The sequence below is a fragment of the Muntiacus reevesi genome, chromosome 2, assembly GCF_963930625.1.
Source record: "Muntiacus reevesi chromosome 2, mMunRee1.1, whole genome shotgun sequence".
NCBI lineage: Eukaryota > Metazoa > Chordata > Mammalia > Artiodactyla > Cervidae > Muntiacus > Muntiacus reevesi.
The window spans coordinates 19242497-19254157 of record NC_089250.1 but is presented as its reverse complement, the minus strand read 5'-3'; the positions used below and the strand labels follow the sequence as shown (position 1 = coordinate 19254157).

The 11661-nt window shown below is 38.3% G+C and overlaps 1 non-coding gene across 1 annotated transcript; it reads left to right on the top strand.

Moving 5' to 3' along the window:
- The first annotated feature begins 10316 nt into the window (after window positions 1–10316).
- Window positions 10317–10389, top strand: TRNAG-CCC (transfer RNA glycine (anticodon CCC)). Its single transcript has one exon. It is a non-coding gene; the product is annotated as a tRNA-Gly (tRNA).
- The last annotated feature ends 1272 nt before the right edge of the window (window positions 10390–11661 follow it).

Genomic DNA, 11661 nt, shown 5'->3' with positions numbered 1-11661 from the left:
CTTCACTGAATCTGCCCAATCCTGCCTGCTTCTAACTATACCACTCAGCCTTCTGTCCCACTCTCCTGGGTAGGTTTCAGGAAATAAAAAGCCTCTTAAGTGCTTTCAGTTTCTCCATGTTTTGGATACATTCTCATAAGTGATTACTTCTCATTATATTAATTAATAGCACCATAATTTTACAAGTGCATTCAGCAGAGCACTAGTTTTGTAGGTCATTAAATGAATCCCTTGCCAAACAAATTTGGGAAACCCTGGAAAAAATAAAGTTAAACCATTTTGTTTACCATGGAAATTTTACATACTATAGAGCTTTTAATAAATTTGCTTGTTTTGTGAAATGTTTGGAGAGTCTTTTTTAAATTTTTTTGATGTGGGTCATTTTAAAAGTATTGAATTTGCTACAGTATTGTTTCTGTTTTATGTTGTGGTTTTTTGGCCCTGAGGCAAGTGGGATTTTAGCCTCCCAACCAGGGATTAAACCCACACCCTTGCACTGGATGGTGAAGTTTTAAACCATTGGACTGCCAGGGAAGTCCCTATATTGTAGGTTGCATTTTTCAAACTTACTCCACTTGTTTCAAGGAATCCCTTTTTATCAAACATGCCTTGTGTACTGTGATGCACCAGCAGGAGTCACAGAGGGAGAAGGACTGATTTTTTTCCCCCCGAGCCTTGATTAGCTTGTGTGGTCTAAGGTGGTTAGAGAACCAATAAACAGATAGCATGGGAGTGGGATGGCAAAAGCTCTACATTCTAGAGACTCTCTCTTGCAGGTTTTGATGATGCAAGTGGCCATATTAGAGAGAACTGTGTAGCAAAACAATGAAAGCAACTTTCCCCAACAGCCAGTGAGGAACGTCAAGCCCACAGACCTTTATAGAGACTGAATCCTGCCAATAGTCACATACGGGATCCCTCCCCAGTCGATGCTTCAGATGATGCTGCAAACCCTGGACCCCCAACTGCAACCTGGGAGAGAGAGGAAGATCAAACCAGTCCATCCTAAATGAAATCAACCCTGAATATTCACTGGAAAGACATGCTGAAGCTGAAGCTCCAATACTTTGGTCACTTGATATCAAGAGCTGACTCGTTGGAAAAGACTCTGATGCTGGGAAAGATTGATAGTAGGAGGAGAAGGCTATGACAGAGGATGAGATGGTTGGATGGCATCACCCGACTCAGTGGACATGAGTTTGAGTGAACTCTGGGAGAAGCCTGGTGTGCTTCAGTTCATGGGGTTACAAAGACTTGGACATGACTGAGTGACTGAACAAAAATGACAACAATAAGAGGCAAGAAGCAGAAGATGAGCTGGTTGTATCTCCATTCCTGACCCGCAGAGAATGTGAGATAATTAAAATTTTAAGCCACTAAAAGTTGGGGGTAATTTATTATGTGGCAATAGGTAACCAATACAGATTTTGGTCTAGAGTCTAAAATAATATTAACCAATGTCACAGTGGGGTTGGTTTTAAAACTCATAATTGAGACTATAAGTCCCATGCAGAGTTTTGAAGGAGAAAACCAGACAACTTTTCTTAGGATAAGAAAGCATATCCCTGTCATGAAGAAAAGAACATAGAAGGACTCACAGCATCCATCATTGCAAAGACTATTTCCTGAGAAATGTTTTTCTTTATTTTATGCACTGCAAAATGGAGAGTAGCAGAATGAATAATTTTTCTTGTCCTCAAGATAGTTTGTCTCTAGAAGAGAAGTGAATAAATAATTGAGCATCTATTTTCAAAAGCTCAAGTAAAATAAAGGTACCAAATGCTATAGAAGCTATACTTCCATATGTACATATGGGAGAGATTAGTTCCAACAGAGTGGAAGAAGAGAACTAAGACATTTACTTGGAGGAAATGCCAATTGAATTGGCCTTGAAAAATCGGAAATAAAATAGTAGTATTTTAACAGATGGAAGGGGTGAGCAAAAGCATTCTTGGAGGAAAGTATAAGAAAATGTTCAGATATAAGAAAGTATGGGGTGGATTAAGGGTGTCTTCAGGAAGCACATGTGGGACATTAAATAGAGTGCCTCTTGGAAAGAACTAAAACCAAATAAAATGTTCAAATGATTTTTTTATGAACTGGGCAGACTTTTTTATTATAGACTGAATTTATTAATTTTTTTAAAATTAATTTTTATTGGAATATAGTTACTTCGGGCTTCCCCAGTGGCTTAGCAGTAAAGAACCTGCCTGCCAATCCAGGAGACACAGGTTAGATCCCTGGGTCGGGGAGATCCTCTGGAGAAGGAAATGGCAACCAACTCCCAGTATTCTTGCCTGGGAAATCTCATGGACAGAGGAGCCTGGCAGACTTCAGTCCATGGGGTCACAAAAGAGTCAGACACAGCTTAGCGACTAAACAACAACAACATATTAATAGTTGCTTTACAACGTGGTGTTAGTTTCTACTGGACAGCAAAGTGAATCAGTCATACACACACGTGTATCCCCTCCCTTTTGGACTTCTCATTCAGGTCACCGCAGTGCATTAAGCAGAATTCCCTATGCTATTTCTATCAAACATTTAGAGGAAAGACTGGGTGGATTTTTATTTCAACAAATGACATCATGGGCATGACAATTTGGCTACCAGAATTAAAATGCAGTCTCAGTTTCTATCCCTTTGCTTTCAGCTCTAAGTCAGACACAGAGAACAGACCTCTCCCTTCAGATAAGCCTCACCACCCATTTCCAAATGGCCTCAAGAGTACCATGAGTTGAAGCCCATGACTTGAGATAACAGGAGATTGAAACCCTCCAAGTCCAAGACCACAAAACCTGTAGTCGCCTCTAGATAAGGTTCCATATTGTTTCTCAGAAACTTCCTCTAATAACGTTCAACAACTTGAACAGCCGGACTACTTTTCTTGATTTTGTGTTCCCTGATGGTTAATTACCCACTTTTAAACTGTGAAGATATTTAACTCCTCTCTGAAAAGTTCTGAGTTTCTCTGACCTTTCTTCATAGGTCCTTTTTCTAAGTCATTAATAATTGTCATGTTCTCCTCTGGATCTAGTCCAAATTCTCTATGTCTCTTTAGTAGTAAAGACCCCATCTTGGCAGAGCCCATTAATAAAGGGCCTTACGTATGACAGATGGGGTTAAAGAATGACTTGGCTTTCATATTTCATATTCCAAGCACATGACATCACGTGATGTTTACTTTCTAATGTCAGGACCATGTCACGGGCCCACATTTGTTCTGCCCATCATGACTTCTAGAGCTAAGAGAAGTTTTGGCTGTATGAACAGATTACTACACTCTTCTTCAGGGTCATAGAACTGAGGAGTTATTACCCTTTGCACTGGCTATATTGTAACAAATATCCAATGTGATTACATTTTTAATGTTAGAACATGGAAAGTGAAGCAGCGTTCTGTTGGGTAAGTGGCACAAACTCACCTAAGAACTTTCACAGGCACCTTCGAGGGTCTCACTGACATTCTACTGTGCATGTTGAGTCATTTTTAATTCTATCATGATTTGCCATTGAACAAACTGAGGTGCAGAACATGGCAATTTATTTACATAAGTAAATTCTAGATGATGAATGCTTAAAAATCTAATTGAAATCAAACAAACCCTCATGGGACATGCCTCTTCAAGCAGACACTCTGCCTCTAGATTATCCCCTAACTTGTCAAAGCGTTTACACCCTAAATCACTAATAAGAGCATGTAAGGAAGTTGTAGTGTAGTAGCTAAAATTTAGGCCCAGCTTCACTCTTTGAATGATTAGGGTGTGGCGGAGAGGACTGGTGAGTTGTCTGGGGGTCTGTGCAGCTTATTCGGTGGGTCTCTTGCCACTGTCTTTAAGACCAAGATGCTGCTCAGCCACGACGCTAAAAGAAAGGTGCTGGGCAGAACTTGTACTTTTTCTCTGTTCAGACAAAGCCACCACCCTCCTCTTAGGTGGTGGAATCCTGTCCTTTTAATACCTAATGGTGCCCACCACAGTTGGAATTGAATGAACAGACCTATAAGCCTTGAAGCCTTGAGAAAGGACCTTCCTTTCTCCCCAGCCTGGTTAGTGTCTGGCAGTAAAAGGCAGTACATCTGTCCATCCAGTTATCTGCCTACTTACTCCAAGATCTCTATTTTTGGTTGAAAGGTCCTACCTCACGACACAAACCTGTTTTTATCTCCACCTTAAAAAAAAAAAATTGTTTTCAACTGAGCTAAAAGAACAAGATTACACAACTGCTTAATAGTCGAGAAAGTCCTAGAGTACATGGGTCTTACCACCAGTATTCTTTCTGTTAAGTCACACAATTAATAGTGAAAATTAATTGGGGACTTTAGTGCTTGGTAATCCCATTCGTATACGATTATACTGTTTTGTCATTATAAAATTATGGATGTCATTGTGTGGTAGGAATCAGGAATTGCACAGAACCAGTCAGCAAATTATATTTTAAGTATTCCCCTTGGAGTCAATTAAAGAACATCTTTAACAAATTAGTTCTTTTGTTTCATCATTAGAAAGGAATACATAAACAGAATGTTTAGGCAATGAAATATTTTTCATTCACATTAGTTATAGCAAATTAGCTAAGAATTTGTAATAAATTGTGAAGTTTGACACCTTATGAACTTATTAAAATGAAAGCTCTCCTCATAGCCTTTAAATTATTCATTTTCATGGCTTAAAATGATACTTTAATAGTTTTATTGGCATTCGATAATTTTTAAATTATAGGAATATAGTCATGTTACTAGTTCTTTATATATACAACTAAAAATCACCTTTGTCATTTTAGTAACAATAAAAAATAATGAACAGGTACTCAAATCTGATTGGTTGCATAGTTTTTCAGCTCTTTTGCAAAACAAATAAAAATTCTTCAATAAATCACTAATATACATGTAAAAAATTTAAATCTAAGAAAACCAACCATTTTATTACTTCCATTTGATTTTGTGAAAAATTCACTTGGTACTGTTTTTTTTCCCCTCATTTTTTTTCACTTTTGTCACACTCTTGACTTCCTGTGTGACAAAAGGAGGAGACAAAGAGTGCATTTGGTTTTCTGTCTAAATCCCCCCTCTCCTTCTTCCCTGGAGAGAGTCTTCTGTGGTGTGACTCCACTTCATACCTCATTTCAGCACTTGACCCTCTCTAATCAGGCTTCTATTCCCATCATCTTCTGAAACGGCTCTTTAAAAAGTCACCAGTGTCATCTCCTTTTCCTTTTCTTACTTGATTTCTTAGGATCTTTCAAAAACATCTCCTACTTGGTAAAACACTGTTCTTGGTTTCCTTTTTAGATGTTTTTTTTTTTTTTTTTTTTTTTCTGATGTGAACCATTTTTAAAGTCTTTATTGAATCTGTTACAATATTGCTTCTGTTTCATGTTTTGGTTTTTTGGCCAAGAGGCATGTGGGACCTCAGCTCCCCGAAACCTGCACCCTCTGCATTGGAAGGTGAAATCTCAACCCCTGGACCATCAGGGAAGTCCGTGTTCTTGGTTTCCTTACATTGTCCTCTGCCCCTTCTGTGATACAGCTAGTCTCCTCCCCAGCTCCTCTTCCTCTGCTCAGTATCAAAGTCGTAATCCCACCTCCTCTTCTTCTGTATCTTTGCTTCTTTCCCAGGTAATCTTATCAAGTCCCATTGCTACAGCTATCATCTATATGACAATGAAGTCCAAATCTATGACTTCTGTCCTGATCTTCTCTGGATATTCAACTACTACACTTAAAAAGACTCATAGACTCTCAATTTGATGTTCAAAACAGAATCCCTGATTTCTTATCACAAACACATTCCCAGTCTGCCCTTGCCAGCAAACTATTCTAGTATCTATAAGTCACCCAAGTTGAGAAACTAGGGTGTCATTCTTGACTTCTTTTATTTCCCTACTCCCTATTTTGAATCCATCACAAGATCCATTAACTCTGCTACCAGAACACGTGCCAAACACATCTCCTTCTGTTTGCCTATCACTGCCACACTGCTTCTTACTCATAAAAAGATGAATGAGACATGTTTTCTCTCCTCCAGGAACTCATATTAGCTTGCACCATATTTCTCGCAATCTAAACCAAAGCTTTGCTGCAAGAAGGCAACCATTTCTTTCCATTCCTCTTTAAATCAATTTTCTCTGTGAGCTTCCCGTAAATTTGAATTGTGGTTTAATGTTCATTTATTGTTGGGATTATGATTAAAGTGAAATTAATCTCTGAAAAGCCACATCTATATTGATTCACTAAATCAAAAATTTTGAGGGTACATTTACTTCTGTTCCTTCTCTAATAACCACCTTCTGGTTAATCAAACAAGTACTGCAATAAATCCATGTGAGTCACTGATCACACTGGATTGACTTTTTCTTTAGAATATTTTGAGTCAAAGCATGATTTTGGTATTTATACCTTTACCAACATTTTAATGCTTATTTAACTTATATGCAGAGTATATCATATGGAAATGTTGGGCTGGATGAAGCACAGCTGGAATCAAGATTGCTAAGAGAAATATCAATAACCTCAGATATGCAGATGACACCACCTATATGGCAGAAAGGGAAGAAGAACTAAAGAGCCTCTTGATGAAAGTGAAAGAGGAGAGTGAAAAGGTTGGCTTAAAACTCAACATTCAGAAAACTAAGATCATGGCATCTGGTCCCATCACTTCATGGCAAACAGATGGGGAAACAATGGAAACAGTGACAGACTTTATTTTCTTGGGCTCCAAAATCTCTGCAGATGGTGACTATAGTATATAGTGTATTGGTCATGCAGTTGTGTCCGACTCTTTGTGATCCCATGGACTGTGGCCCGCCAAGCTCTTCTGTCCATCGGATTCTCCAGGCAAGAATACTGGAGTGGGTTGCCATTCCCTTCACCGGAGGATCTTCCCGAGCCAGGGATGGAGCCTAGGTCTCCTGCCTTGCAGGCAGATTCTTTACCATCTGAGCTAAAGGGAATAAATACCCACAGATGGTGACTGCAGCCACAAAACAAAAGATGCTTGCTCCTTGGAAGAAAAGCTATGACCAACCTAGACAGCATATTAAAAAGTGGAGACATTACTTTGCCAACAAAGGTCTCTCTAGTCAAAATTGTGGCTTTTCCAGTAGTCATGTATGGATGTGAGAGTTGGGCTATAAAGAAAGCTGAGCACCAAAAAATTGACGCTTTTGAACTGTGGTATTGGAGAAGTCTCTTGAGAGTCTCCTGGACTGCAAAGAGATCCAACCAGTCCATCCTAAAGGAAATCAGTCCTGAATATTCATTGGAAGGACTGATACTGAAGCTGAAACTCTGATACTTTGGCTACCTGATGCGAAGAACTGACTCATTGGAAAAGACCCTGATGCTGGGAAAGATTGAAGGCGAGAAGAGAAGGGGACGACAGAGGATGAGATGATTGGATGGCATCACTGACTCAATAGACATGAGTCTGAGTAGGCTCCGGGAGTTGGTGATGGACAGGGAAGCCTGGTGTGCTGCAGTCCATGGGGTCGCAAAGAGTCAGACACGACTGAGCGACTGAACTGAACTGAACATTTTAATGTCTATAATACCACTTTAATTAATAAAATATATTGAAAAATACTTAAAAGAGAAGTCAAAACAAATAAAAAATCAACCCTTCCTTAGTTTAAACTGTGCTTTATCTTTCTGATTTCTAATGATTAAGGATTTCTTTCCTCTTCCTTAAATTATTTTCAAAATGCTTAATGAAACATGCCTTAAAGATTTTTTTTCTCTCAGGGGAACTCATAAAAATCCATTTATGTTCACTGATACAAACTTATTTTCAGTATAAGACTACTTTTTGGAAGGCACACTGTTGAATCATTGGTACTTCTCCTCATGAATTCTAAATTGCAAATGATTTAGTACCAGTATATCTTTAATGATAGAAATCACATATAAAGTGGACTTAAAATTTCCAAGAATAGTTTTGAGGACTGTTGTACATTTGGTCATTAGAGAGTCTGAAAATACCATATTGATCAAGTCAGATTTGAGGATCTTGGATCGCTGTGTTTCATTACAGTCTTGACACAGAAACTTTTCATCTTCCAACAGTTTTGTTCAAGTATGGGGAACTGCTTTAGGCCATTTAAAATCAGTAAGGCAGCTGGTTGTGCTTGAATTAAATAAAATAATTAACAAGGATTGCAATACACTTTGTCCAAGTAGAGTTTGGAAAGCTTCAATATAGTGTTCTTAAAAGCAGACCATAGTGTCTAATGAATTAGTTGCTCCATGACTGCTTCTGCTTGAATCAATTCCATCATCAATTTCACCAACATGTCTCTCCATTGGATTGATACATAGGAAGTTCTGAATGGGTTCCATGATTTTCCCAACTTGGGCAAAACCCATCTGGCCATGCTTAGCCAGTCCTACTATCTACAAATGTTCTGGCTTCTACATATGGGCCACAGCGCACAGGCAAGGCAATCAAAATCTGTTAGTCATGGGATGATCCGTCTGGTATTTTCAGCCATCTTAATAATTAATTGGGTAGCAACTGAATCAATAATTCCACGATCCAAGTTGGTTAGCAATGAGGTCAGGCTTTCCTCCAAATGGGTCTAGTTGTTTTGATTTCTAGGAACTAGTCACAGAAATAGTGAAGTCTTTGCTTACTAGGTTCTCAAAAACATTCACACAATGCAGCTTTGTGGACATAATTCATATGAGCATAACTGTGCCAGTAATAAGGGTGAAGAGCCTTAACTCAACAACTAGGTACTTTGTTATTTATATGTATTAGTAATGTGTTAACTATGCCATTACCTTTATATAGGTGTTCTATCTATCTGTGAATATGTCTATCTACCTGGAGAGGTATATAAAGATCTTGAACATAAGGACAGACATTTTGATAGAATTGGGGGACATTTTTCTACATCTTTGTTTTATAAATAAGAAAAAGAGTTTTCATGAGAATGACCTATGCTTATTCAGATATAAATATAAATAAATAATATATTATTTAGATATAAATAAATCTTCCATAGCTCCACTCCTTTTATCTACTGCCCTTTGCAGCCTGGAAGACCAAGACCTAGAAGAATTAAATGTCAAAATTTATATTAACATATATGTATATATGCTGTGCTGTGTTTAGTTGCTCAGTCAAGTCCTACTTTTTGCGACCCCATGGACAGTAGCCCACCAGGCTCCTCTGTCCATGAGGAGTCTCCAGGCAAAAATACTGGAGTGGGTTGCCATGCCCTCCTATATAATTAGATACAATTACTTCAAATGCCTCAATAATAGTCAAGAGTTAAAAAGGAATGTAGCATGTAAAAACCTCTAAAATAGAAGGATCAGCAAGAAAATAGATTGTAAAATTATTATTATTTAATGACAAAATACATCATGAATGCTCTTTTATTCCAGGAGATTTTTTCATCTGACAAAAGGCTTAGCCACCTCTTCGAGCAGAAGATCACTTCAATACCTGAAGATAAATATCTACCAGTAGCCTTTAAACAATGCTTGTCATGTTTGTCATTTATGAACCAGACTTATACATAAATTAAGTCTTCCCAAACTGTAGCCATGAATCAGAGTTCCATGAAATGTGCTATTGCAAAGACACTCTAGTGGGATGTTGCTATCAGTTCAATTGTTTTAATGATAAATTTCCTTTAGAAAATGGAAGGATCTGTTGACAGACAAAAACAGGAACTAACAATGGACTGTTTAGACTTGCAAATGATGGAACATTTAATTATTCCAAAATAGCATTCCCCAGTTAGGGGTTGGTCATTAAATCCATCATCCTTCAGTGTATGTACATGAAACATTCATCATGTCTTCCTCAAACAGGAGTCAGTCATCTAAATATAGATTTTTGGACCATCCATTTCAACATGACATTTCATCGAAAGCCTGGAATTCCATTTATTTTCTGTAACAGAGATAAAGTGTTTGTAAATGATGTGATAAGACCATAAAGAGAAAGTAAAGTGAAATCCAGCTTCATACAGAGATAAATACAAACTCCACTAAAGACACTACACTACAGAAAGTGAAAAATGAGAGCCACTGCATCAACAACACAATTCCAGGTAAGCAGTCAGTGTTCCCCAGATACGGGTTTTTTAAAATGTGCAGTTAGTTTTAGTACTTGGAATTGGTGTGCAAATTAATTTGCATTTGGGCTTAAGACAGAGGCAATGAGATCAAGACAAAATGAAACAAAATACACTTGAATTCTTTTTGTCAATCATCAAACAGTGAAAAAGAAATTTATGTTCCATTTGAAAGATAGATGTCTCAGAAAACAAAATTTTATGAAATTCAGAAATTAGTTTTTTTTTACTTCCCTGGTGGTCCAGTAGTTAAGACTCTGAACTCCCAATGCAGGGGGCCCTGGTTCAATTCCAGGTCAGGGAACTAGATTCCACATGCCGCAACTAAGGATTTGTATGCTGCAACTTAAAAAAAAATCTCACATCGCACAAATAAGGATCCAGCATGCTGCAACTAAGACCTAACGCAGCCAGATAAATACATAAATATTTTTTTAAAAATAAATTTTTTCCTGCAGAGTCTGGTCTCATTGTTTAGCAAATAATGTGTTATTTAAGTTCTGATTGGAGGCAATTTATGTTTGGGACCTGGACAAACATTTCATGGGATGATAGATACAAATAAAAACCAAATAATTCTCCTAGAGGTAGCTCTCCTGCCACAGAATTCTATGAAGTGAGAGAACTTAGATGGGTTTATAAACAAATTTCCTGTAAAGGATCTTGAAGGGAATGATCTCATTTGGCCCTACATTATTAACCGCTGCTCCTTGCCAGGCTTCTCTCTACCACCGTTGTACAGCCCAGGAGACCGATGCCCAGAGAAGTTCAGTGATGGCTCAAGGCTACATGCTGATGTCAAAGCCTGGCCTTGTGTTCACGCTTCCTGACACTTACTTAAATTTACTGTAATTCACTATTCTGCCAATGGAAAATGTGTATGTCTGTGCATGACTACATGTGCTGTGTTCAGTCATGTCTGACTCTTTGTGACTCTTTGGACTATAGCCCCCAGGCTCCTCTGTCCATGGGACTTTTCTGGCAAGAATACTGGAGTGGGTTGCCATTTCCTTCTCTAGGGGGTCTTCCCGACCCAGAGATCAACCTTTGTCTCCTGTGGCTCTTGCATTGTAGGCTGATTCTTTACCAATGAGCCATCGGACATGCCACCAAAAAGCTATCTATGAAATTAGGAACTAAGGGGTCTGATTTGTTGTTGTTTAGTCATTAAGTGTGTTCTACTCTTTTGCCACTCCATGGACAGGCTCCTCTGTCCATGGAATTTCCCAGGCAAGAAAGATGGAATGAGTTACCATTTCCTTTTCCAGAGGATCTTCCCAAACCAGGGACTGAACCCACATCTCCCACATTGGCAGATGGGTTCCTTACCTCTGAGCCACTGGGGAAGCCCATGTGTCTAATAACCTATCCTAATTAATTGGACCAACTTCAGAAAAAATTTCAACTAGCTTTCAAAGATCTTTGGATATGCTGTGAAAGGTACAGAAAGTCTTCATCTCTGTTTTAAATACTTGTGAAAGGTATGTGTACAAAGGAGAGAATGTCCCAGAGACCCTTATTTAAAATATGCTCAAAAGTTGTAATCACTTAGTACAGCTAACAGTGTGTACATCAG